The sequence below is a fragment of the Equus asinus genome, chromosome 9 (assembly GCF_041296235.1).
Source record: "Equus asinus isolate D_3611 breed Donkey chromosome 9, EquAss-T2T_v2, whole genome shotgun sequence".
NCBI classification, from domain to species: Eukaryota; Metazoa; Chordata; class Mammalia; order Perissodactyla; family Equidae; genus Equus; species Equus asinus.
The window spans coordinates 50995381-51019793 of NC_091798.1; the positions used below are offsets into that span (position 1 = coordinate 50995381).

Below are 24413 nucleotides of genomic sequence, written 5' to 3' on the forward strand. Positions count from 1 at the left end.
TTGCAGCAAGGGGCAGCCATGCGTAAAAGTAGGCTGGCTTCCTGAGGGCTTCTGGGCGCAGACACACCAGCTCTAGACTGCGGACCTGGGCTCTTCTGAGATGGAGGGAGAACCTTCTATCTCATTCATGCTGTTGTAATTTTGGTGTTTTGTTTCTTACTTGCAGGCAAACCTAATCGTAACAGGTACGTTGGTTTAGCATTTGCATTTCTGAGGACCAAGGAGAGATTGGGATTGAAAAATCTAAATCTACCTGGGATGACTAAAGAAAACCATGCCAGTTAGAGGTGCACAGAATCTTATGACGGCCTAAGCTGAAGTTATTTTCTTTGCTAAATTATTTCATATTTATCCACTCACAAGTGTGGAGCGTGTCTCCTCTTTCCCTCTTACCCCTTGGCTTAGAAATGTTAGTAACAAATTAGTACATTAAAATGTTGATGTATTTGATGTGTCCTATTAGGCTGAAAATATCTGTGCACTTGCAACTGGCAACAAGCCAGGAAGTTTGATGTTCCCGACGCCTTCTACCTGGGTATTTTTTTCGCTCTTAGACGTAGGGAGAAGGCAACCAATTGCTTTTTCTTTTTTAAAGATTTCCTCCTATTATTGTGTTACTCGAACCAATTTCTTGTTCTTGGTTTCCTTTACAGAATTTGAATTTCTTTATTACCTAGTTTGACAGCTCAAACGAATGAGAACTTCCTTGACAGTGGCATGTTTTCTTATTTCTTAAACTAGTTCTTTCCTATATACACTGGCTGTCTAACCTTGTTGTGCTTACCTTCTTAACCATAAAGGAACAAGGAAATTCTGTCTTTTTAAAGGGGAGTGTCTGTGGGTGACATGCATACAGTGGGGAGGGGGCAGTCTATGAGCTATACCTCAAGACGAACAGCTTTATGAGAAAATTCTTTCCCTTCATTTTTAAGTACATAATACTTTCTTTTTTTCTATGGGAATTCCCATTAAGCCCAGACAATTATGGAATTGGGAACTTTATCAATGGAATTGGAGTCATGAGTCTTTAAAATAAGAGTGATAGTCTGCATGCCGCCGGACCCTGAACTAGTAGGGACCAAAAAGCAGACTGGGCCAACAGGTTGAGCCGTATTGGAAATTTTCATTGGTTTGGACGATGCCTGGGCTGGCTGCGGAGTCTAAATTGTTAGGCTTCCTACTGAACCCCCAGGTTGAAAAACACCAGTTATGTTGAATCATATCAAATTGCCATTTTGTTTTTAAGTTTAAAAAATTGTTAGGGGGCTGACCCCGGGGCCAAGGGGTTAAGTTCGTGCTTAGGTGGCCCAGGGTCTGCTGGTTCCGATCCTGGGTGCAGACCTAGCACTGCTTGCTCATCCAGCCATGATGTGGTGGCATTGCTGCGGTGGCATTGCTGCATGGAAGAACTACAATGACTTACAGCTAGGATATACAACTATGAGCTGAGGCTTTAGAGAGAAAAAAGAAAAAGAGGAAGATTGGCAACAGATGTTAGCTCAGGGCCAATCTTCCTCACCCAAAAAACAACTTTGAAAACAAAAAAAGGTCAAATATTGGCAGTTTATTTGGTTCAACCTACAGATGAGGTTTTAGTTTGCGTACTTTTTTCAAGAAGAATTGACTTAAAATAGCAGGCATGAATATTACCAGGAACAAAATATTGTATATAAAACAATGCTGAAAATGGATTTTTTTTGTTTGTTTTGGTGAGGAAGATTGGCCCTGGGCTAACATCTATTGCCAATCTTTCTCTTTTTGCTTGGGGAAGATTGGTGTTGAGCTAACATCTGTGCCAGTCTTCCTCCAATTTGTATGTGGCATGCTGCCACAGCATGGCTTGATGAGTGGTGTGTAGGTCCACACCCAGGATCTGAACCTATGAACTGTGGGCTGCTGAAGTGGAGTGTGCAAACTAAACCACTACACCTCTGGGCTGGCCCCAGAAAACGCATATTTTTTAAATGAGTAACTTATAGATAAGGAAAATAAGGCTCAGAGAGTTGAGGTTCTTTGCCCAAGTGTACAGAGCTGGGAACTGGAAGAGTCATTATGGAAACCTGGATCTGGCTGAACCTGAAACCCATGATCTTTTCATCAAGGCTCACTGCCCCTTCCTTGTATTCAATGTCGTAGTCTCCCTGGTCAAGTTTAGAAGAGAGAAATCACTGCAGAAATGTTCTGAAGCTATTGAAAAGCCTTGGGCTTGTATACAGTTACATGACTGCTTAAAATGAAAGCATTTCATCATGTTGTTCATGTTAATCATCTTTTTTAAATGTACAAATAACTTATTTTCTTATGAAAGTAGAGTGTTGAAGAAAAACATCCAGAAAGTACAGGTAGGCAAGAGAGAAGACGTTTGGCAGTCACGACCTCACCAGCCAGAGACAAACACAGTTAACATGTGGATGTGTGTCCTTGTCTCTGGTGCGCGTTTATTTAACATATGTTTATGGAGCTCCCACTCTGTGCCAGGCACTGTCCTCAGAGCTGGGAGACCTCACAGAACAAGAAGGCGTAGTCTTGGCCCCTGGGTCTAGAGGAGGGCAAAGTCAATAAACAAGTCAGTCAACGAACACATTGACTACAAATTGAGATATTTGAAACCAAGTGTGATACAGAATGATGAGGTGAGAGAGGAGCAGGGAACATCCTAACTTAGACGAGGGGGTCAGAAAAGGCCTTCTTGAGAAGGAGACATTTCTGCTGAGAGCGGTCAATAGTGACGCCAAGAGCTGACTGTCCAGGCAAACATACAGCCGGGGCAGTGAAGCGGATCAGAACACCCCGCTCCAGACGAGGCCTCTTTGGCATACTGATTATTTTGAGCTGAAGGCACTTGAGAAACAGCAGATGCAGGAAGGGCTGTCTTCCTTCTGCTTTCTCCCTCAAAGCAGGGCATATATTTCCTGTGGGAAAAGTGCCCCCCTTCCCCACCCTCTCCGCCCTGTGCCAGGAAGGGGAGAACATTCCTATTATCAGAGACAGGCAGTCGACGCAAGATGAGTCTGCACAAACAAACCTTGTGAAAATGACCCTGTTTTCCATTAGTTTCCCCCATGTATTTCCTAGTCACTTGCCTACAATTTACTGCTCTTAGCACAAACCCACTTTTCCTTTGTCTTCATGTCTCTACAATTGACCACTCTTTGTTAAAGTGGTGTATAAGCCCTTGGGTCTAACTGCCTCTTTGGGGTTTCCACTTCTCTAGGAAGCCCCTCCTGCCGTGGGAGAATATTAACATCAAATACAATTTGCATGCTTTTTCTCCTGTCTGTCTGTCTTTTGTCAGTTCAGTTCATAGGCCCAGGCACAGAAGCTGAGAGGTAGAAGAGAAGGCTCTCTTCCCCTCCAGCTTGAAGGAGGCTGGCACAGTTGACAGACTTCCCAGGAGGAGGAAGAGGAGGCCAGTGTGGGAGTGAGGCCTGGAGTGAGGCAGGGGACGTGGGCCAGGACCTGTGGTCCACACTTGCACAGGGCTTGGAAGAGAGCTGGAATTCTGTCCCATGGGGACAATAATTTTCTATGTCATTTAAAAAACAAAAATGGAATAATTCTGTGTACATGATCGTTTGTAACTTGTTTCTCTTCATCATCAATATGTCCATGTTGGGTCCATAGTCTTTGATGCACGAGCGTCCCTACCTGGGTGACCCTGTCTCTTTGTTGCTCTCTCACTGCCTTTGCAAGAGAGAGAACTAGACTGCCTATTTCTACCAATAAAATATAAATTAGGAAAGAGAAAAACTGCCACTTCGCTGTATGTGCGTCTATGAACGTAGTTCCCCTAGGACCGAGGAAAAACCCACTTACCGGGTTTTCCCGTCAGGAAAAGTTTCTTCTTCTTGCTGGCTTGTCTCCTGCCCTCTCTGAAGCCCAGGCAGAGGATAAAATTGAATTTGTACACAATGTTAATATCATTAATTAAGTTGTAAGACCTCAAAATCACGTTATCTGTCTGCTCTTATTTTCTTCTGAATCTCACATGACAAAACTCAGAGTTTAGCCAGAGCGATTCTCTGATTTCTCCAAGACGTTTGCTCACCCGTCTGCTGTTCAGCTGGCAGATCCGTGGGGCATCTGGGGAGATGGTTTGCTTCACATCACTGTGCTCTTTTTGGTCACTGTCACTGTTTTCAGTTGATAATCACTCAACGGACACAGGCCAAATGGCTCCTGCCAGGGCTGGGACATGAGTTGCTTTTAGAGTTTCAGCATTGACAATCACTATATCCAGTGCTACCAAGACGAACTTCATAGGCTCAAGTGAAAAAGACAACGTTTTGAGCGACAAGTACAGCAAAAGTGATTTGGTGTATTTTGGGTGGTACTCGGTGACAGGCTTACCCAAGACAAAGCAAACAAACAAAACAGGCCAGGGACCATTTTATACCCGGTGGGTAATTTCCCGGGGCTGACACAGGTCTCAGAGAAGAGAAATTCTTTCGGGTTTGTGCACTGGAAAGCTGTGCTCGTTTGTGAGAAAAGGCACCTCCCCATTCTCACAGACCCAATCTGAGGGAAAAACCACCCTTGGTCCCCACCCAGCTGGAATTCCCCTCTTGGCCCACTTTTCAGTAAAACCTGGATCTGAGATGTGACAGCTGGCTGTAGCTGTAGTCATATGAGCCCAGAACATTCCATGACTGGTGTGTGTGTGTGTGCGTTGCCGGGGGTGGCCACACACACTGCAGATCCAGACCAGTCTGAGATTTAGAAGATTTGGGACCTTTACACTTGGCAGTTGTTTTCCTGAGTTATCATAAGGAAACAAAATCAAATTAACCCAAATAAGTTATTGCCTTTAATGGCTTTTTTTCAAATAAAACCTAAGTTTCCTGGCCATCTGTCACATGTGGAGAGAGGAAGACTCATGGAATATTTTTTATTAAGCAAGTCTGAGGCCTAGAAAGAGGACAAGAAAACTGCCATGTATGATGCAGGATCTAGGGAAGCTGGAAGATTCCAAAATGGGTGACCTCAGGTGCAGCATTGAACGGGGAGAAGTCAGTGTGTGGATTTTCTCTGCTGCATGGCTTCCCAAAACACAGGAGACCCTATTTAGTTGGGATCACTTAGAAGCAATGCCCCATACTACTGAAGTCGTCATTAGAAAAATGCAGGGAGTTTTCATTGGCCTTAGGAATCTTGAACAATTTAATAGATTTACTCCCAGGAATTATTAAGAAATGGGAAGTTTGGGCCTCTGTGCAAGGTTGAAATGAGAAGTGACTTTGGTCCCTCATGTCTTTGGTTCCCGGGCAATGGGTGCTGGCTGTAGGAGCTGCGGCCTCATGGAGAATTAGATGAGGGTGGCTGTGCTGCCGCAGGGCTGAGAGAGCCCGTACTGGCCGCAAGAGCTGGGCTGGAGGCAGCAGCTGTGAGACGTGGCTCAGCCTCCGGGCCCCGTGGGGAGGCCCCGGCAGCCCATGTGCAGCTTTGGTTCTCAGGGCTTTCATTTCTCTAGTCCCTTCTCTGAAAAGGAAACTTTTTCTGGAAATGTTTATTTTTAGGACATAAACCATGGTGTTGAGACATGTTTTCGAGCCTATTAAGAAAAACCTCATGCTGTGATACAGGATTATTTACCTGGTTTCCCATTCACATTTTGCCTTCATGTGTTCCTAGACAATGGAAACTTAATTCCAGTATTCTAAGATTTGAGGGACCTAGTGAAATAGTAGAGTTTTCTGATGTCATTGTGCTATTAAAAATAAATAGCAATAATCTCAATTATCCCACATTATGGGCTCAAGAGTCACTCTGGATATGTCACTTTTCCAGTTTGCTCTGTAGTTATCTAGGCTTGGGAATTGATCTCCTGATTTTGGTGGTTTGTAAACATATTAGCTGTTTGTATGGACATCTATTTGAACTATTACAGACTTCCTTTTCTTTTTTTTTCTGGGAAAGATTTACCCTGAGCTAACATCTGTTGCCAATCTTCCTGTCTGTTTTTTCCTCCCCAAAGCCCCAGTACATAGTTGTATATTCTAGTTGTAAGTCCTAATTCTTCTATGCGAGTTGCCGCCACAGCATGGCTACCAACAGACAAGTGATGTGGTTCCAGGACTGGGAATTGAACTTAGGTTGCTGAAGTGGAGCGCACTGAATTTTAAACACTAGGCCATCAGGGATGGCTCTAGACTTCCTTTTCTTGATCACTGTAGAACAAGTGAAATGCTTGTGATCGTTTGTTAAAGACGCTGATGTGAACTTCAGACAGTTTCTGAAGGTGCAGAAAGTGTGGACTTAGATAGGAGATAGTCTAGCATAATGGTCACCAGCAAGCCTTCTGGGACCAGAGCATCAAATTCTGGCTCCTCTGCTAACCAGCTCTGACTTTTAGTAAGTTACTTCTCTGTGACTTAATTTCACTACCTATAAAATGGGGTGGGAGAGTGTGGTGGCCATTAGGATACGCTTTGCAAACCTCCAACTGCAGGGAGTGTAACTGACCAAGGGCCCAGCCGCAGTGCACTGACATCTGTCACCAGGGTTCACTGAGGCCAGGCCCCCACGGCTGCTCCTAGCCTACTGAGTGTGGCAGAGATATTAAGGCACACCCAATTCTGGGACAAATGAATCTCTTTTGTTGAAGGAAACAGTTGCTTAAACTTCAGGTCTCAGTAAAGTCATAGGATTGTAGCACTCTATGCATTTTGAGAGGCTACCAAGCCCAACACTTTGCCCTTAAGCAAAGGTGAGTTGTCCCAACAAGATCAAAATCAAACTCGTTTCAAAGTTTCTGGAGAAGGTTTGCATAACTCGAGGCAAAATGTAAATTCTTGAGCTACTGTTACATTTAACAAAAAATGCAAACTGAGTCAGTTATTTAAACAATGGTTGTATTAATCCGGTCCATGTAATAGCTTGCTGGTGATGTTTGATGGTTAATGAGATGTGATAGAACATGTAGTTGACAATAATTTTAATTTTGGGAGTCTTTTGGAATTAGTTTTTTTTTTTTTTCCAACTAGTTATGACATTTTTCAAAGCTTTACCTTCTGGATTTCGGACAAACTCCTGAGGCGTAGAGTGTGGTAGGAAGAGGCTGGGCTTTTGGACCAGAACACCTGGATCCAAGTGCTTTTCCCTGCAGTTGAGTCTCTTGGCAACTCATTTAGCTTCTTGGAATTCAGCTTCCTCATCTATAAAATGTTAACACTAATGTGTTCCTGAACTTTTTTCATTTTTAAAGCTTGGCACCTGAGCTAACAACTGTTGCCAATCTTTTTTTTTTTTTTCTGCTTTTTCTCCCGAAATCCCCCCAGTAGATAGTTGTATATTTTAGTTGTGGGTCCTTCTAGTTGTGGCATGTGGGACGCTGCCTCAGCCTGGCCTGATGAGCAGAGCCATGTCTGCGCCCGGGATCCAAACCAGAGAAAACCCTGGGCCACCAAAGCGGAGCACGCGAACTTAACCACTCGGCCATGGGGCCGACCCCCATGAACATTTTTTTTTTACCAGATTTTTCTGTGACTTGAGGGCAGATTGTATAAAAAAGGACTTTGTAACAAGTTCCTATTACTGTTTGTTTGAGGAAGACAATGTTCATCTAATTTGTCACTCAGAAAGAGAAACGACAGGTTTGTTGTTAATTCCATTCAATCACAAGGCGCTCGTCTCTAACACAAGTGATTCTTAACCAAGTTAAAAAAAAAAAGAAAACCATAAAGGGGAGGTATGCATACAACATTCCTGGTAGGTGAGGCCTATCTCTCTTCCCAAGATACCATCAACAGCAGCAGCACTGAGCACGTGGTGACCCGGTTGCTGCATCACTGTGCTCATTACCTCATTGAATGCTCCCAACAGACCTGCAGAATTGTGAGTCATTATCCCCATGTGATGTGATAGTGCATAAAACGATAGGGTACTTTGCCAAACCTCACCATTAGGAAGTCACAGAAGAAAAATTTGAATCTAGAGGTTTGGGTTCTAGAATCCATACTCTCAACGCTTGATAACTTTGCCTTTGAGCTCACAAGTCACTGGGTTTAGGAATATTGTCTTCACTGGCGCATCTCTTCTTCCAGAACTCTTGGAAATATCAAGGTCCTTTGGCTGGGCCAGGTCTGATCTAAAAATGCAGAATTTTTCTCGTTGTTCTAATGGATGAATGGCACAAATTTCCATGAACTTTACTTGATATTGGGCCAGGTCTTTTTTTTTTTTAAATGTGTATCTTTTTTTTTTTGAGGAAGATTAGCTCTGAGCTAACATCTGTGCCCATCTTCCTCTATTTTATATGTGGGACACCTGCCACAGCGTGGCTTGATAAGCGGTTCATAGGTCCATGCTCGGGATCTGAACAGGTGAACCTCAGGCCACCGGAGGGGAGCATGCGAACTTAACTGCTGCACCACCGGGCCAGCCCCTGGCTGGGCCAGGTCTGATCTAAAAATGCAGAATTTTTCTTGTTGTTCTAATAGATAAGTGGCATGCACAAATTTCCATGAACTTTATTTGATATTGTAGGGGAGGAAAAACTTTTCTTCTACTCTGTTACTCTCGTTTTTGGGGGCCTGTGAATTAAATTGACAAAAGGCGGATTAACAGGAGTAAAGGTGTACAGATTTTACTGATGTTAATAATTTTACACGTATGAAGGACTTCACAGAAAAGAAGTGAAAACCCCAAGAAGTAGTTAGACTTGGAGGCTTATCTACCTAACTTAGTGGGAGAAGGGGAGAGGGAGAAAAGGCAGTTATGGGGAAAAAAATGACTTTGGAGAGATAAGTGGACACTCAGGAGACTAGATGGAGATATGCTAGTCTTGTGACAATGTCTGTTTGGGTGTGATTAGATTAGATTCTTCTTAGGGAGGGGATTTATGACAGTTAAGTTCTTTTGGGAGGTTCTGCTTTTAGGTAGATAAGAGATTTCAGCGACTTAAATGCCTTCAGCTCAAAATAATCCTTATGCCCAAATGGCATATTTTGGGATGGCATATTGTGATCCCTTTTAGTATGTTGGGCTGAGAACTAAGTTCTCAAGTTACCTAATAAATGTGATATTTAGAATTACTATCACTTGGTGCAACCTATGGAGATGATCATATTCCCTTTGCAGCTGGTAAACAAATCATTGTAGGGAGGGCTTCATCTCTGGGGAGGCAATGTAGGGAGAAGCCCTGTCGGGGACAGAAGGTAGCCCTCCAGGCTGGGAGGCTGGCTGGCTGGAGGGGCCGCTGCCTGTGGTACATGCTCAGGGAAGGTCACATGGTGTGAGCAAGGACCCTGGCAAAGGGCAGACTGAGAGATGGGGGAGGGGGGAGGGAGAGCAGTGTGGTAGCAGAGGCTGGACAGTGCATGATGAACGCTCTCCCCGGGACCTCTCAAATCACCAGGAAAGTTATACACGCAGGAACTTGTGCTGGATCTTTTGGGGAAACTGATGAAGACAGTGGTGTCCAAGTCAACAGCATCCACAGACACACAAGTGGCAACACGAGGAAGTAAAAAATGGGAGACCTGTCAAACAGAAAAATACATTCATTTTGAGCATAAACGAAATATTTTAAAAAGAGTAAACCACACATTTGATGGTTAATTTTATGTGTCAAATTGACTGGGCAGAGGGATGCCCAGACACCTGGTAAAACATTCTTTCGGGGTGTGTCTGTGAGGGCATCTTGGGAAGCGACTAGTATTTGAATCAGTAGACTGAATAAAAAGATTGCCCTCACCAATGTAGGTGGGCATTTAATCCTTTGGGGCCCAAATAGATTGAAAAGGCAAGGAAGGGTGAATTTGCTCTCTTTTTGAGCTGTGACATCTGTCTTCTCCGGCCCTTGGACATGGGAGCTCCTGGTTCTCAGGCCTTGGGACACAGACTGAATTATACCACCAGCTTTTCAGGGTCTCCAGCTTGCAGATGGCATGTTATGGGACTTTTCAACCTCCATAATTGCGTGAGCCAATTCCCATAATAAATCTCCTCATATAACAATATATAGCCTATTGATACTGTTTCCCTGGAAAACTCCAACTAATATAACGCACTAGGCCATATAGGATACCATAATATATTCCAAAAGGAACAATATCATCCCGACTATCTTATCTGACCATAATGGTCAATATAATTAGAAATTAGTAACAGAAGAATAGCTTAAATATCTCATGTGTTGGAACCAAATAACATTACTAAAGAACTCTTAGATTTAAAAGGAACTCATACATTTAAGAAGAACCCCAAATTAAGAAATATTTGGAACTGAATGACATGAGAGTTGAGGCGGTTGTGGATATGGACCCTGTGGACTGGAGTCAGGCTGACCTAAATCTCTGAGGTGCAAGAAGGCCAAAACTGTCATGAGTATTTGCCACTAGAATCAGCCTGTTGCTAGAGAATTCCGAAGCCTTACTTTCAGTGTTTTACCACCAATAATGCTGCAAAGTCTTCACTGAGCAAGTGCACATCTAGATGCTTGGAATACCCATACTCTTGTGGAAAGATATGTTGTTTGTGAATTATCAGTTAGGTGACCATGACCCCTGGATCTCCTGGGGCGGTTCTGGTGTATGCCTGCTGTCCTGATGAAATTATTCATAGCACCACTTTTTACTTTCACAAGTGTCATGGTGTGGATGACAAATTATGCCATCACCCTAAAAATCAGTCATCACTTAAGTTGGCCGTGCTCTGGAGGTGTTGATGTTTTTGTATTAAATAATGTATTTGTAAAATTATTATTGTGGTTTTCTTTTGGTAATTGTTTTTGTTCTTATGTAATTGCTCCATTATTACCATTTTGATTGATTTGTTCCTCTCTTGTAATTGTTTGTTATCAAGCCTTTATTTTCCCCATGGGAAAGTTGGAATGGATGAGGTGGGCAAGCTATGGGGGACTTTGTCCCCCTAAATGGAATATGTTCAAAAAGGTTTAAGTTATATTTCTCTGAGGTTCCTCCCCTTTGTGAGGCTGACTTCCTGTTTCAGTGCATTCTCATTTCTGAGACAGAAGAGCACACATCTCAGAATTCTTAACATTTAAAGTCCACCGAGGAATTTATTTTCTTTGATGCGGATGAAGTCTGTTTAAATTTCACCACCGGTGCAGAAAAACAGTGAGAAATACAAAGCAGAACAAATGGACCTGATTCGTCATTTAGGGCATGAGAGCGCCCCATTCTGGGAGCCAACAATGTGGTATTTTCAAGGACCTCTGCCTCTGATTTGGGAACACAAACATTTCCTTTTCTCCGGAGATGCTCTTGTTTATGATCTGCTTTAGACATGCACTCCTGAGTTTACGTCAATGGAAATTTCTGGTTGAAATGTGCTCTGGCATCTCTCAATGAACATTTTTATTCATGCTCTGTATTGACAGTGGTTTAGACCTACTCTTGCCATTAATGAATCTGGAATAGGCGTAACCAGTGTATTGTGCAACGGTAAAGACAAGTCCTAGGCCACATCCTCAGGGCTAAAAAGGAATCTGGGATGGCCTAAAGGAATTCAGGGCCTAACCTGAGCTGAACGCAATGTTGCTTTCTTCCTCTTTCCCACGTCTCCTGGACTTGGATTTTGCTTGCAAAGGATGTTCCTTTACGTTCCTAAAGGACCTCATGGTTTACAACCAGAGCCAATTTGGATTGAACCGTTTTTCTCTATTGTAAGTGGGTGGCCCTGGATTCCCAAACCCACCACCAGAGACTGTAATTCAGGAGATCTGATGAGGGGTCTCAGGATCTGTTTGTTTTTAAAGATTGGCACCTGAGCTAACCACTGTTGCCAATCTTCTCCCCGAAGCCCCCCCATTACGTAGCTGTATATTGTAGTTGTGGTCCTTCTGGTTGTGCTGTGTGGGACGCTGTCTCAACATGGCCTGATGAGAAGTGCCACGTCCGCGCCCAGGATCCAAACCGATGAAACCCTGGCCCCCGAAGCGGGGCGCACCAACTTAACCACTAACCACATGGCCATGGGGCAGGTGCTTTGGGATCTGTTTTAACAAACATGTCCCTCCCTAGGATTCTGTGGTAGGCATTCCTTGGATCACATTGTTTTGGCGGGAGGACCTTTAATCTCATTGCCAGTAAATCCCTGGGGAAGCAGCGTTGCAAACTAAAACAGCCCAACCGAAGAATTCCTCCGCAGACTTGGCTCACGGCCTCAGAATCATCAGATTCAGAAAGAGGGGCAGAACATGGCGATTTTGTTTTGGCGGCCTGTGTTTTCTGCAGGCCCAGAGTAAGTTAGGAGAGCCGTGTGCCTGTGACAGCTTGAAAGATAGGGAGATTTAAATACCTAGGAAAATGAGCAGCTAAAGCTTCAAGTGTTTCAACCTTGGGCAGTGCTTGTGTCCTAGCTGAATAAATTAGAATCTCATCAGGGAATTACAGTGTCTAGTTATATTGTTTGGTGCTGTATTCATTATTGGTGCCAAGTGCCAAAAAAGAAAAATATTATCAAACATGAAATAAGAAAGTGTTTATGGGATCCTAAATACTTAACGAAAACCAAATTCGTGGGAGGAAAAACTAAGTTCCATGCTTGTTCATTTCTTTAAATCAGGGTCTAGATGGTACAAATGTTATAAGTAAAAATATCCACCTGATGAGCTCCCAGATTTGAAAGAAAGCAGAATTGTCTACAGCAAGTCCCCTTTGGTTAGTCCTGGTTGCTTGGCCTCCAGAGAATTATTTAATCTTACTGTCTCAGGTCCTGTTTGTGAAGTTGGAAGCAGAGGATGGGAGTGACAGATTTTGTCCTTTATAATCGTCATGGGTTGATTTATTAATATTTACCCTAATGTCAGCAAGTCTCCACATGTAAAAAACCTGACGGTACCCAAACAAAAGATTATAACAATATTGATTTAGAAACAGATACACCTCCTATTTTTCCAGGAAGACAGTGTTCCTCGTTCTAGGTATCCACCTCAGCGGCAGGTGTGGTCATGTGCGAATATTTACTTGCAGCAGAACCAAATAGAAAGCTCATGGCCTTTCCCACAGTTTTATGCTATTTTATAGCTTCAAGGGCTTTACAAGTGTCCTTATCTCATATTCCTCACCTCTTCCCTGTATAACATTTAGCAAACTTTTAACCTTCATTAGGCTCCATGTAAAAACGGAAGAAGACTCTAGTTCTGATTGGACCCGGTCATGTCCTTTCCTTCTCTGGCTAGATCACGGGAGGGCGTATTTCCAAAATCTTTCTGGAGACTACAACTTGACGTAGAGTTTGGATTCCCACCCAATTTAATACTCTTCCCTTCAAAAAGAGACATGAATCAATTGCTCAGAAAGGTTTACTGTTGCTCCAAATGACCACCACATTCATCGCACTTTGAGAGATCTGTTTTCATATCACTTGTGCTTTGAAATTATTGATTATTCCTGGGGCCAGCCTGGTGGCACAGCAGTTAAGTTCACATGTTCCGCTTTGGCGGCCCGGGATTCGCTAGTTTGGATCCCGGGTGCAGACACGGCACAGCTTGGCAAGCCATGCTGTGGTAGGCGTCCCACGTATAAAGTAGAGGAAGATGGGCATGGATGTTAGCTTAGTGCCAGCCTTCCTCAGCAGAAAGTGGAGGATTGGCGGTGGATGTTAGCTCAAGGCTAATCTTCCTCAAAAAAAAAAAAAAAAAAAAAAGAAATTAATGATTATTTTTGACATTGAAAGTACAAGGAAGAATATCAGGAGCCTTGAGGGGGCTCAAGCCCCACAAAGAGTCCACATACAGTGTTATTTTCTTGTAAAATTCATTTAAAAATCCATTCGGGCAGTAGGATCAATACAGTCACAAGCCTGCAAGACAGGCCTGCCTTAAGCTGAATTTCATGTTGTGGCCTTAGAGAAAATAGTGTTAGAGGAAGCATCAATATCTAGTACTACTCACTGGTCATACAACAAGATGTAAAATACAGCGGAAAATCTAAGTTTTCCTAAAAGTTAAAAAACAGTGATAGCAAATGGATGTGTTTGTTGACCCAAAGCTTATTCACTTCTTTTACCAAGGTTGCCTATAGAATTCTGCTCCTGGGGAGGCATTTGAACCAGGATGGAGTCAAATTTACTGGGCTTTGTTCACTAGGTCACTGTTGGATGGGGTGACGCAGGTAGAAATCACCTGGCATTTGTTGTGAGTTAATCCCTCTTCCTCCTTGCTGTTTAATTTTCTTTACTCCAGGGTGACTTCTGGATTCACACGACATTTTATTCAGTTCTGCAGCCACTCGGCTTTGATTGCGCAATCAGTAATCTGCCTTCAATTTTCTTCTGTCAGTAAACTACCTCTCTGGAACAACTGCCTGGCAAACAAATTGGGTCACAATATGCTTATCTGTAAAGCTGACAGCACATTGCATCCTCCATGCCACGTTACACAGATCAACCGTGTCAGAGCCCCAATGTTATCATGTGACTGTTGTTCTTACTTCTTAATTTAGCAAGAAATGGCTTAATTTCCCATGAGTGAGTTTAACCCTTGAGTGGAACTTTGCCACATTTAAAAATGAGGCAAAGTGCAGTGGCAGAAAGGCAGATTGTTCGTTCACCACTGTTCTCTCCTGAAATATTTAGCAGAACCATTTAACGCCAAGCAGTCTAGGAAATTTTTTCACACCTCCCTGACAGCTCATGGGCTCTGACTAACTTCCTCACAGAGCACTCACTGAATAAATAGCATTTTAACCAGTCCAGTGCTGATGGGGAGGAAGACTGGAACCTGGGAATATCTCTTTTGTTTTTTGGAAGTGCAGCTGTAAGGGCAAGAGTCCATGCTCTGCCTTCAATCTAAAATAACCCATTGAAATGTTAATCTTTAAATTGAGAATATATATCACTTATCATGATGTTTTCTTCTGGGTTCAACCACATGGACTTCCCCTCCCCAAAGCCGACCTGGCTGAGTGCCTGCCTTGGCAACAGCAGAGACAGTCACTGAACCTTCAATAGAGCATCATTCGCCTGCGGACCAGCCGGCCACTTGGTGGCTAGACTATTACATTGGACCTCTTCCAGCATGGAGTGGGAAGAGATTTGTCTTCTTTGGATTAGGTATGTGTTCTCAATATTGATCTGCCTTCATTACCCATAATGTTTCTGTCTTATTCACCAGCGTGGTGACTTCATTCCACACTCCACACCATATTGCTTCTGATCAAGAAGCTCATTTCATGGCAAAAGCATTTCAGCAGAGGAGACGTGCCCATTGAATCCACTGGTTTTCACCACATCCTCCAACACTCAGAAGCTGCTGGTTAACAGGACAGGAGCATGGCCTATTGAAGCCCCCTGTTAGCTGCCAGTTAGGAGAGACACCCTGAAAGCAGGTGGTTCTGTCACACAGGATGCAGTAGATGCTGTGAAGCAGAAGCCAATATCCGTGTGCCTCTCCTATAGCCATGGGTCCAAGAGTCAAGGTTGGGAGCAGCAATGGCTCCTTTCATGATTACAACTAATAACCTACTTGTAGAATTCTTGCTTCCCATCTGCTGCAGGAGATCATAGCAGCATTCTTGCTAGGCTTTAAGCCTAAGGAAAAAGAAATTCCAAATGGGTGACTGGGGGGGTATGTGATCTGCTGATCCTCATAGTCATTATACCAGATTGCTTGTGCTTTGGACTCTCAGGCCAGAGGGGAATATGTTATTGGGAATGAAGGCAAGGGACTTAGGAACGCCTGGCCCTTGCAGGAACAGAACGCTGCCTGCATACCTTGCTGATTGTCCTTAAGATACTCCCCAACGGAATGACCTGGGATGGTCTGGTGTGCTTCAGGGGATGAAGAATAGAACCTTTGGACTCTGGCCTGCGTGTCCCTGCAGGCATGAGTTTCTGCTGTTGTAATTGCTTGTGATTCTTTACCCAAATTTATTCTTTACGCAAATAAATATGTGGCAAACTGAGGGACCTCACCTCAGTCCTTGAGGCTGATGGTCCCCTGTCCCATTGAATAATATAGATTGTGTTCTGTCTATTAGTTCTGTCCACCCCTTCGGCTGGCTGCCTAGCTGGTCTTGGCCGCAAGTGGTGCCCAATGTGGGGCACGAAGGAAGAGCCGCCAAAGAGCGACGGTGGAGTTTCAGCGGTGCGGAAGCTGGAAGCGGTGTGAGGCCTCAAAAGATTCCCTGTGTCGGTTAAGTGCTTCCAGAAGTTTCAACAGGGTAAATGGGTAATTTTGAAAGTACAGAACGGTATCGCCCTTACATCTGCTTACTCAGGCAATTGCTGAGGGCAGCGGGGGCTAAGGTCAGTAAAAATCAATTGTTTGAGTTGTTGCAAATCATAGAGAAGCATTGTACTTGATTTCCTACTCTAGGTACGTTAGATTTACAATCATGGGAAAAGGTGGGAACTGAATTAAAGAAAGAATATCAGACAGGCATTCTGATGCCTGTGACTATATGGAACACTTGATCATTAATTCGTTCCGTACTAGAGCCCCTCCAAACCCAGGACTCCTCAAAGGGGAGCAAAGGAGAGACAGACAGCGAAGGTGGGGCCTCCTTTACTGATCACATAAAGAGCCCTGATTATGCAGTCCTTGAAGAGACGGCTACTAAAAGGAAGGAGCACATGTGGCCGTCAGCACCTGAGCCTGATGATATATTTCCACCACCCTCTCCGGTCCCATTCCCTCCTCCACTCATTCTGGAGTTTGTTGGCGGCGCCATAGCTAAGCGTCCTCCGGCTCCCACACTTTCACCTTTACAAATGGGAATTAGACGAGCAGTAAAGGAGGGAGATCTGGAAGCCCTTCACGTGGCATTCCCCGTAACTGTTCATGAGAGAGGGGCTCCTGGTGTTGATCCTCAAAATCTCAATGGCATATGTAAGGCGGTTCATGATCCTTTCCCTTTTAAGATCTTAAAAGAGTTAAAACAGGCCGTTGAGAATTATGGAGTTAACTCTCCCTTCACAGTCGGGATAGTTCAGGGGATTGCTGAGGGCAATACACTGATCCCTGCAGACTGGTCAACTTTGGCAAAGACTGTCTTAGCCCCTGGGGAGTTTTTACAATTTCATACCTGGTGGCAAGATCACGCGGAGACAGCAGCCGCGCATAATCAGGCCGGACAGATTCCGATATCTTTAGAACAATTGATGGGCATCGGACCTTGGGCTGACGACAAAATCAGCTAAGGACGGAAGATCAAGCTGTAGAACCATTAAGACGCTGCTGCCTGAGAGCGTGGGAAAAGATTGAGATGAAAAGTATTGCCACGGTCTCATTTCAGAGAATCAGTCAAGGGCCTAAAGAACCATACACAGAATTTATTGCTAGACTACAAGAAGCTATTAAATGACAGATAACTAATGGAGAGGCAGCAGACACTATTTTACAATTACTGGCTTATGAGAATGCTAATTCTGATTGTAAGAAGGTGCTTGGGCCATTTAAGGGAAAGGGTAATTTGACTGATTATATAAAAATGTGCCAGGGAGTGGGAACTGAGACTTTGAAGGTGGAGATGTTAGCACAAGCCATGGCAGGTCTGCGAGTGGGCAAATTTCCCGGAGTATGTTTTAGTTGTGGGAAATCGGGCCACACTTGAAAGGAATGCAGGATAAAAAGGCAGAAAAGTGATAATGGCTCTAACCAAAAAGTGAGGAAAACACCTGCCATCTCTGGGCTGTGTCCTCGTTGCCAGAAAGGGAATCACTGGGCTAGTCAATGCCAATCTAAATGTTATAAGAATGGGAATGTACTATCAGGAAACTACCGGAGGGGCGGGCTCCCAGCCCCGACAGACGAGGGGGCCTTCCCTGCTTAGAAGCAGGAAAATGACACCAATAATTACACCGCCGTGCCTTGGATTTATCCCCCGCCACAGCAGAGGTGCTGCAGTAGACCTAACCAGCAGTGAGAATTGTATAGTCACTCCTGCTGAAACGCCTCCTCAGATTAACACTGGGATATCTGGTCGCTTACTTAAAGGCACGGTTGGACTACTTTTAGGGAGGTCAGGATTGACTTCACAAGGGGTTAGGGTGCATACTGGGTTTATAGATAGTGATTATCAAGGAGAAATAAAGGTTATGGTGTCTACATCAATTCCCTGGCAGATACAAAAGGGAGATAGCATTGCTCAACTTTTAATCTTGCCCTATATTGCTATAGGAAACTCACAACAAACTAGAGGGCAACGAGGATTTGGCAGTACGGGGCAAGCGGGGGTTTTCCTTACTGAAAAAAATTTAGAACCTCACCCAACCTGCAAAATGAACACCAATGGAAAAACATTTGATGGCTTAATTGATAGCGGGGCAGATGTCTCCATCATCAGCTCTAAACACTGACCTTATCACTGTCCTACCACTCCTCCCCTGATTTCAGTTATCGGCCTTGGGGCAGCACAGGCGTTGAGGCAGAGTTCAAATATATTACATTGCACGAGGCCAAATGGACAAAAGGCTACCTTACAGCCTTATGTCGCGGATCTTCCCATTAATCTATGGGGATGAGACTTGTTAGAACAATAGAAAGCAGAAATATATATTCCTCCTCAGGTATTCTTATAGTGAGCGATCACAAAAAATTATGGAAAAACAACAATATGTCCCAGGTTTAGGACTAGGAAAGCAATTACAGGAAACAGTAAACCCTGTAGCCCCTAATGGGAAACAGAATAAGCATGGGTTAAGATACTCGCCTTTTTAATGGAGGCCACCGCTCATATAAAGCTTCCCCCACCGACGCCTATAGCATTGGCGTGGAAATCTGACAAACCTGTGTGGGTGGAGCAGTGGCCTTTGAAAAAGGAGAAATTGGAAGCTCTTAAAGAATTAGTTAATGAACAGCTCGAAAAGGGGCATATCAAGAGACGCTTAGCCCCTGGAATTCTCCTGTTTTTGTAATTAAAAAGAAAACAGAAAAATGGAGAATGTTAACCGATTTGAGGGCTATTAATGCTACTGTAATTCCTATGGGTGCCTTACAACCTGGATTACTGAGTCCTAATATGATACCAAAGGTCTGGAAAATTTTAGTCATAGATCTGAAAGATTGTTTCTTTACCATCCCCCTACATGAAAAGGATCAAATGTGCTTTGCTTTCTCTGTGCCCTCCATTAATTTGGCCGAGCCATACAAGAGGTTTCATTGGACTGTTCTACCACAAGGGATGTTGAATAGCCCTACTATATGTCAAAATTATGTTGCTAAAGCTATAGACCCCGTGAGGGCAAAGTACCCACAAGCGTATATTATTCATTATATGGATGACATCCTTTGTGCAGCCCCAGACACTAATTTATTGTCTACTGTCTTCCAAGAATTACAACTTCATTTGAATCATGAGGGGCTAAAAATAGCCCCAGAAAGGGTTCAACTCACCAAACCTTATCTCTACTTAGTCACAATAGTAGGAAAAACCACTATCTGACCTCAAAAGGTTCAAATTCAGAGGGACTCAATCACTACTTTAAATGATTTACAAAAATTGCTTGGTGACATTAACTGGCTAAGACCAAAATTAGGAATACCTACGTGTGCTTTATCACATTTATTCTCTCTTCTGAGAAGAAATTCCGATTTAAATAGCCCTAGAAGCTTGACAAAAGAAGCAAATCAAGAGTTAGAACTAATTGAGCAATATATTCAAACTGCCCAAACGCATAGAGTCAACCTTCGTATTCCAATTTCATTATATATTATTTCTACACCCCATTCACCAACAGGAATCCTAATGCAGCAAAATAATTTAATAGAATGGATATTCTTACCTAATAATATGTCTAAATCCATTCCCCCATACCTAGATCTTATTGTTGAAGTACTAAGTCGGGGAGGAGAAAGAACTAAACAACTTTCTGGAAATGACCTGGATACTCTTTGCTTGATGTTATCCCACAAAGAAGTATCACAATGTTTTCAAAATCATATGAAATGGCAATTGGCTTTTGCTGATTATGTGTGAAAAATAGATAATCATTTTCCCAAAATACCTGTATTAGAATTTTTACAAAGGACTCAGTGGATCATTCCAAAGATCACTAAATTGACTCCTATGTCCGGTGCCAACGTTATATTTACAGATGGCTCTAGTAATCATAAGGCCGGTTACACCGGAGCATATACCTGTGTCATAGATACCCCCGGATTATCAGCTCAGCAGGCTGAGTTAAAAGCGATCGCTCATGCTTTGCAAAATATCCAGGAACCTATTAATATTTTATCTGATTCCCAATATGCTGTTCAAGTAACACATTTGATTGAAACAGCACTTATCAAACTAAATCTTCCTGATTCTTTGTATGTTCTTTTCAATGATCTACAAACCACCATTCGTAACTGGCACCACATATTTTACATAACCCGTATCAGAGCCCATACTTCTCTTCCAGGTCCTCTCACAGAGGGAAACGCCCGAGCAGATGTATTACTATTCCCAATTTTTTCTGATGCTCAACAATTTCATGCTTTAACTCACTGTAATGCTAAAGGTTTAAAGATGCAATATGACTTAACATGGGCCCAAGCTAATCAAATTGTACGAACTTGTCCCCCTTGTCAAGAAGTAAACATAGTCCCTGAAACTCATACAGGAGTTAATCCTAGAGGTTTAAAGCCTAATGACCTCTGGCAAATGGATGATACTCATATTCCCTCCTTTGGGAAGATGTCATTTGTACACGTTTGTATTGATACTTTTTCTCATTATATTTGGGCAACTGCCACTACGGGAGAGACAGCCAAACATGTGATAATGCACCTTCGTAGTTGTATGGCAGTAATGGGCCGACCTAAAGCCATAAAGACAGATAACGGTCCGGCCTACACCAGCATCTCTCTTGCTAAATTCTTAACAGATTGGGCTATCCGCCATTCTACAGGCATTCCATATAATCCTCAGGGACAGCCCATAGTAGAACGAGCAAATCGAACTCTGAAAGCCATGCTACAAAAACAAAAAGGGGGAGATGCCACTATCTCCCGTCCACAAAGAATTTACAAAGCATTATTCACTTTGAATTTTTTGCAACCATATGAGGAAGGAACCCCAGCAGAAAAGCATTATGCACAAGAGCAGACAAAGAAAAACAAACCATCTATCTGTTGGTTCGATCCTGGGAGTAATACATGGAATAGGGGGTCACTAATAACAGGGGGACGAGGTTTTGCTTGTGTTTCACCAGGAGATTTAGAAAAGCCGATCTGGGTCCCTTCTAGACATCTTAAGCCATATCATGGGCACCTCCCCAAGAAAACATCGATTAATGTAGGACGTCCACCGCAAATGGACGTTTTCTTGGCGGGGTGCTCATGAACCACTGGTGATGCGTTTTCAGGGTTTAAGCCTGAAGACTACTAAAATCACATTCCCACTGCCACAGACACATCGTACATCAATTCCAACCTGGGGACAAATAAATAAATTGGCTCAACAAGCAGAGAAGGTGTTTGAACAAGAAAAGAAACCCGTCACTCCAAATAACTTGGCTCTGGCGATGTTCGCCCTGGTGTTGGTGGCCGTAAGTATATCCGGGGCCATAGCCCAGCCGAATAACGGTACTTATACATATTGGGCTTACATTCCTAACCCCCCATTGATCAGAGTAGTGAACTGGGGAGAAAATTCTGTCCCTGTATATGTTAATGATTCATCCTGGGTCTTGGGGCCCGAGGATGTCCGTCTACCTATATTTGAAAAGGAAGAAGGTACCCCATATGAAACAACTCATTTTGGTTTCGACCCTTGGCCTATTTGCATAAGAAGAGGAAGAGGATGTTTAAATTTCACTACACAGGCTTGGCTATCTGCTTACATGCTCGATAGAAATCATAGCCAAGCACAGTTACATATGTTATCGGGTTACAGTTTCCACTATTCTATTGCCCCCCCAAACAATCTTACGGCTCCAATCGTCCAGTGTGTGCTGGTCAAAGATTATGTGTAGATAAAATTGATCGAATACATTGGGATGTTTGTCGCGGGACGGAGGGGGTAATTTTGATTAACGGTTCCTATGGAACAGTATGGGACTGGTCCCCCAAAAGGTATACAGTCTCAAATTGCTCCCATACAGACTCTGCCTGCAATCCCTATAAAAGGTTAAGATGGCAAATTTCAGGGTGTAAGCACACCAGTATTACAACACATAGAGTATATCCCATTTTATGGCACGGGGAAGGATTTTCTCCTCTGCAACCTCAATTTAATATGGGTAGACCACAGATTGACTTATGGAAACTAGCCTTTAGTCTAAGGCGATTCAGAATTTAGGATGGAAACTATGAGAACACAAAATTGTCTTTCAACACATCCGCCAATTGAACTTTTTACATCAAAGCCTGAGTCCGAGATCCATATGTATTGGCCATAGGTACAGTATCTATTAATGAAGCAGATAAAACTGTGGATTGTAAGGACTGCAAATTATACACTTGTCTCAATAGCTCCTTATACAATGATTCTCACTCATATATGCTATTGAGGCGACGTTTGGGCGTTTGGCTTCCAGTAGGTCAAAATAGGCCGTGGGAAGGATCTCTAGATACCCACGCCTTACTACAAATAATTCAGAAAGTCTTAAAAAGATCTAAAAGATTTATAGGATTATTAATTGCTGCTAGATCAGGCATTATAGCAATAGCATCCACTGCCGCTGTTGCTGGGATGGCACTGCATCAAACAATTCAAACCACTACCTTTGTTCAACAATGGCCCGAAAATGCCTGTGAAGCATGGAACAGTAGGATAAGAATTGATCAGGGAGTCAATGAACAGCTAGTGGATCTGCAAAATGCTGTATTAATATTGGGAGCTGAAGTACATAACTTAAAAAAGCTAGTCAGACTGCAACGTGATTGGAATGTTACTGAGCTCTGTATCACACCACATCCTTATGATGATAGTGAGCATGCCTGGAGCACTAGAAGGCGGCATTTAAAGAGCCACCTCAAGGACAATCTCACATTAGATATAGATTTATTGCAAGTTAAAGTAAAACATATGCAAGATGCTAAATTATCCTTGCTACCTGAATCTGAACTGTTTGATGGTATACATACTGTCTTATCAAAGATGTTTCCTACTGATTGGATAAAAACCATTGGCAGTGGCCTTATTGGAACTGTTATATCAGGATGTATATTTTTCATTATTTTCTGCTTAGTCCTCAGATACACGAGAAAAACCTTCTGAGACCTGACTAAGAGAGAAGCTGCCCGGACCGCCTACCTCCTCTTACAAAAACAAAAAGGGGGAAATGCTGCAGGAGATCATAGCAGCATTCTTGCTAGGCTTTAAGCCTAAGGAAAAAGAAATTCCAAATGGGTGACTGGGGGGGTATGTGATCTGCTGATCCTCATAGTCATTATACCAGATTGCTTGTGCTTTGGACTCTCAGGCCAGAGGGGAATATGTTATTGGGAATGAAGGCAAGGACTTAGGAACGCCTGGCCCTTGCAGGAACAGAACGCTGCCTGCATACCTTGCTGATTGTCCTTAAGATACTCCCCAACGGAATGACCTGGGATGGTCTGGTGTGCTTCAGGGGATGAAGAATAGAACCTTTGGACTCTGGCCTGCGTGTCCCTGCAGGCATGAGTTTCTGCTGTTGTGATTGCTTGTGATTCTTTACCCGAAAATAAATATGTGGCGAACCGAGGGACCTCACCTCAGTCCTTGAGGCTGATGGTCCCCTGTCCCATTGAATAATATAGTTTGTATTCTGTCTATTAATTCTGTCTGCCCCTTTGGCAGGCTGCCTAGCTGGTCTCGGCGGCACCCATCCTTGCAGTTTTGAGCTCTGCTGGTTTGACGATTTTGGCTCCTGACGGGACAAATGTTTCCATTGAGTTGGAAGCTAAGACTGCCAAATATTCCTTTTAATCTACTACTGCCATTGAACTAACAGGCAGCCCCAAACTACAGCAGCAACAACAAAAAACGACAGAAAGAAAAGAAAGGCTCTGAGAATGCAGACCCTTCGGGAATAAAGATTTGGGTCACCTCACCAGGTAAAGAATCATGACCAGCTGAAGTTCTTTCTGAGGGCAAAGAAAAGATGAAATGGGTAGGGTAAGAAAGAAGATGGTGGGGCTGGCCCCGTGGCTGAGTGGTTAAGTTCGTGCGCTCCACGGCAAGCCACCCAGTGTTTCGTTGGTTCGAATCCTGGGCATGGACATGGCACTGCTCATCAAACCACGCTGAGGCAGCATCCCACGTGCCACAACTAGAAGGACCACAACTAAGAATATGCAACTATGTACCGGGGGGCTTTGGGGAGAAAAAGGAAAAAAGATAAAATCATTAAAAAAAAAAAGGAAGATGGTTATAAATATATCTTTGTGATTAGTTACAGAAATGAAGGCTATAGCGGCTATGCATATTTTTCTCCCTTGCTTTGTGTGTGTGCATGTGTATCACGTGGTTTATGGTGTATATAATAAATGTATCTATAGTGACAATTTTGTTTTCTCTCTTCCACGTTTTGTCAGAAGC

General features: G+C 43.3%; 1 long non-coding RNA gene across 1 annotated transcript; it reads left to right on the plus strand.

Moving 5' to 3' along the window:
• Positions 1 to 34: 34 nt before the first annotated feature.
• Positions 35 to 24377, plus strand: LOC139046188 (uncharacterized). The gene is made up of 4 exons (XR_011505861.1): positions 35 to 185; positions 14858 to 15018; positions 15945 to 16127; positions 23083 to 24377. It is a non-coding gene; the product is annotated as an uncharacterized lncRNA (long non-coding RNA).
• Positions 24378 to 24413: the final 36 nt, after the last annotated feature.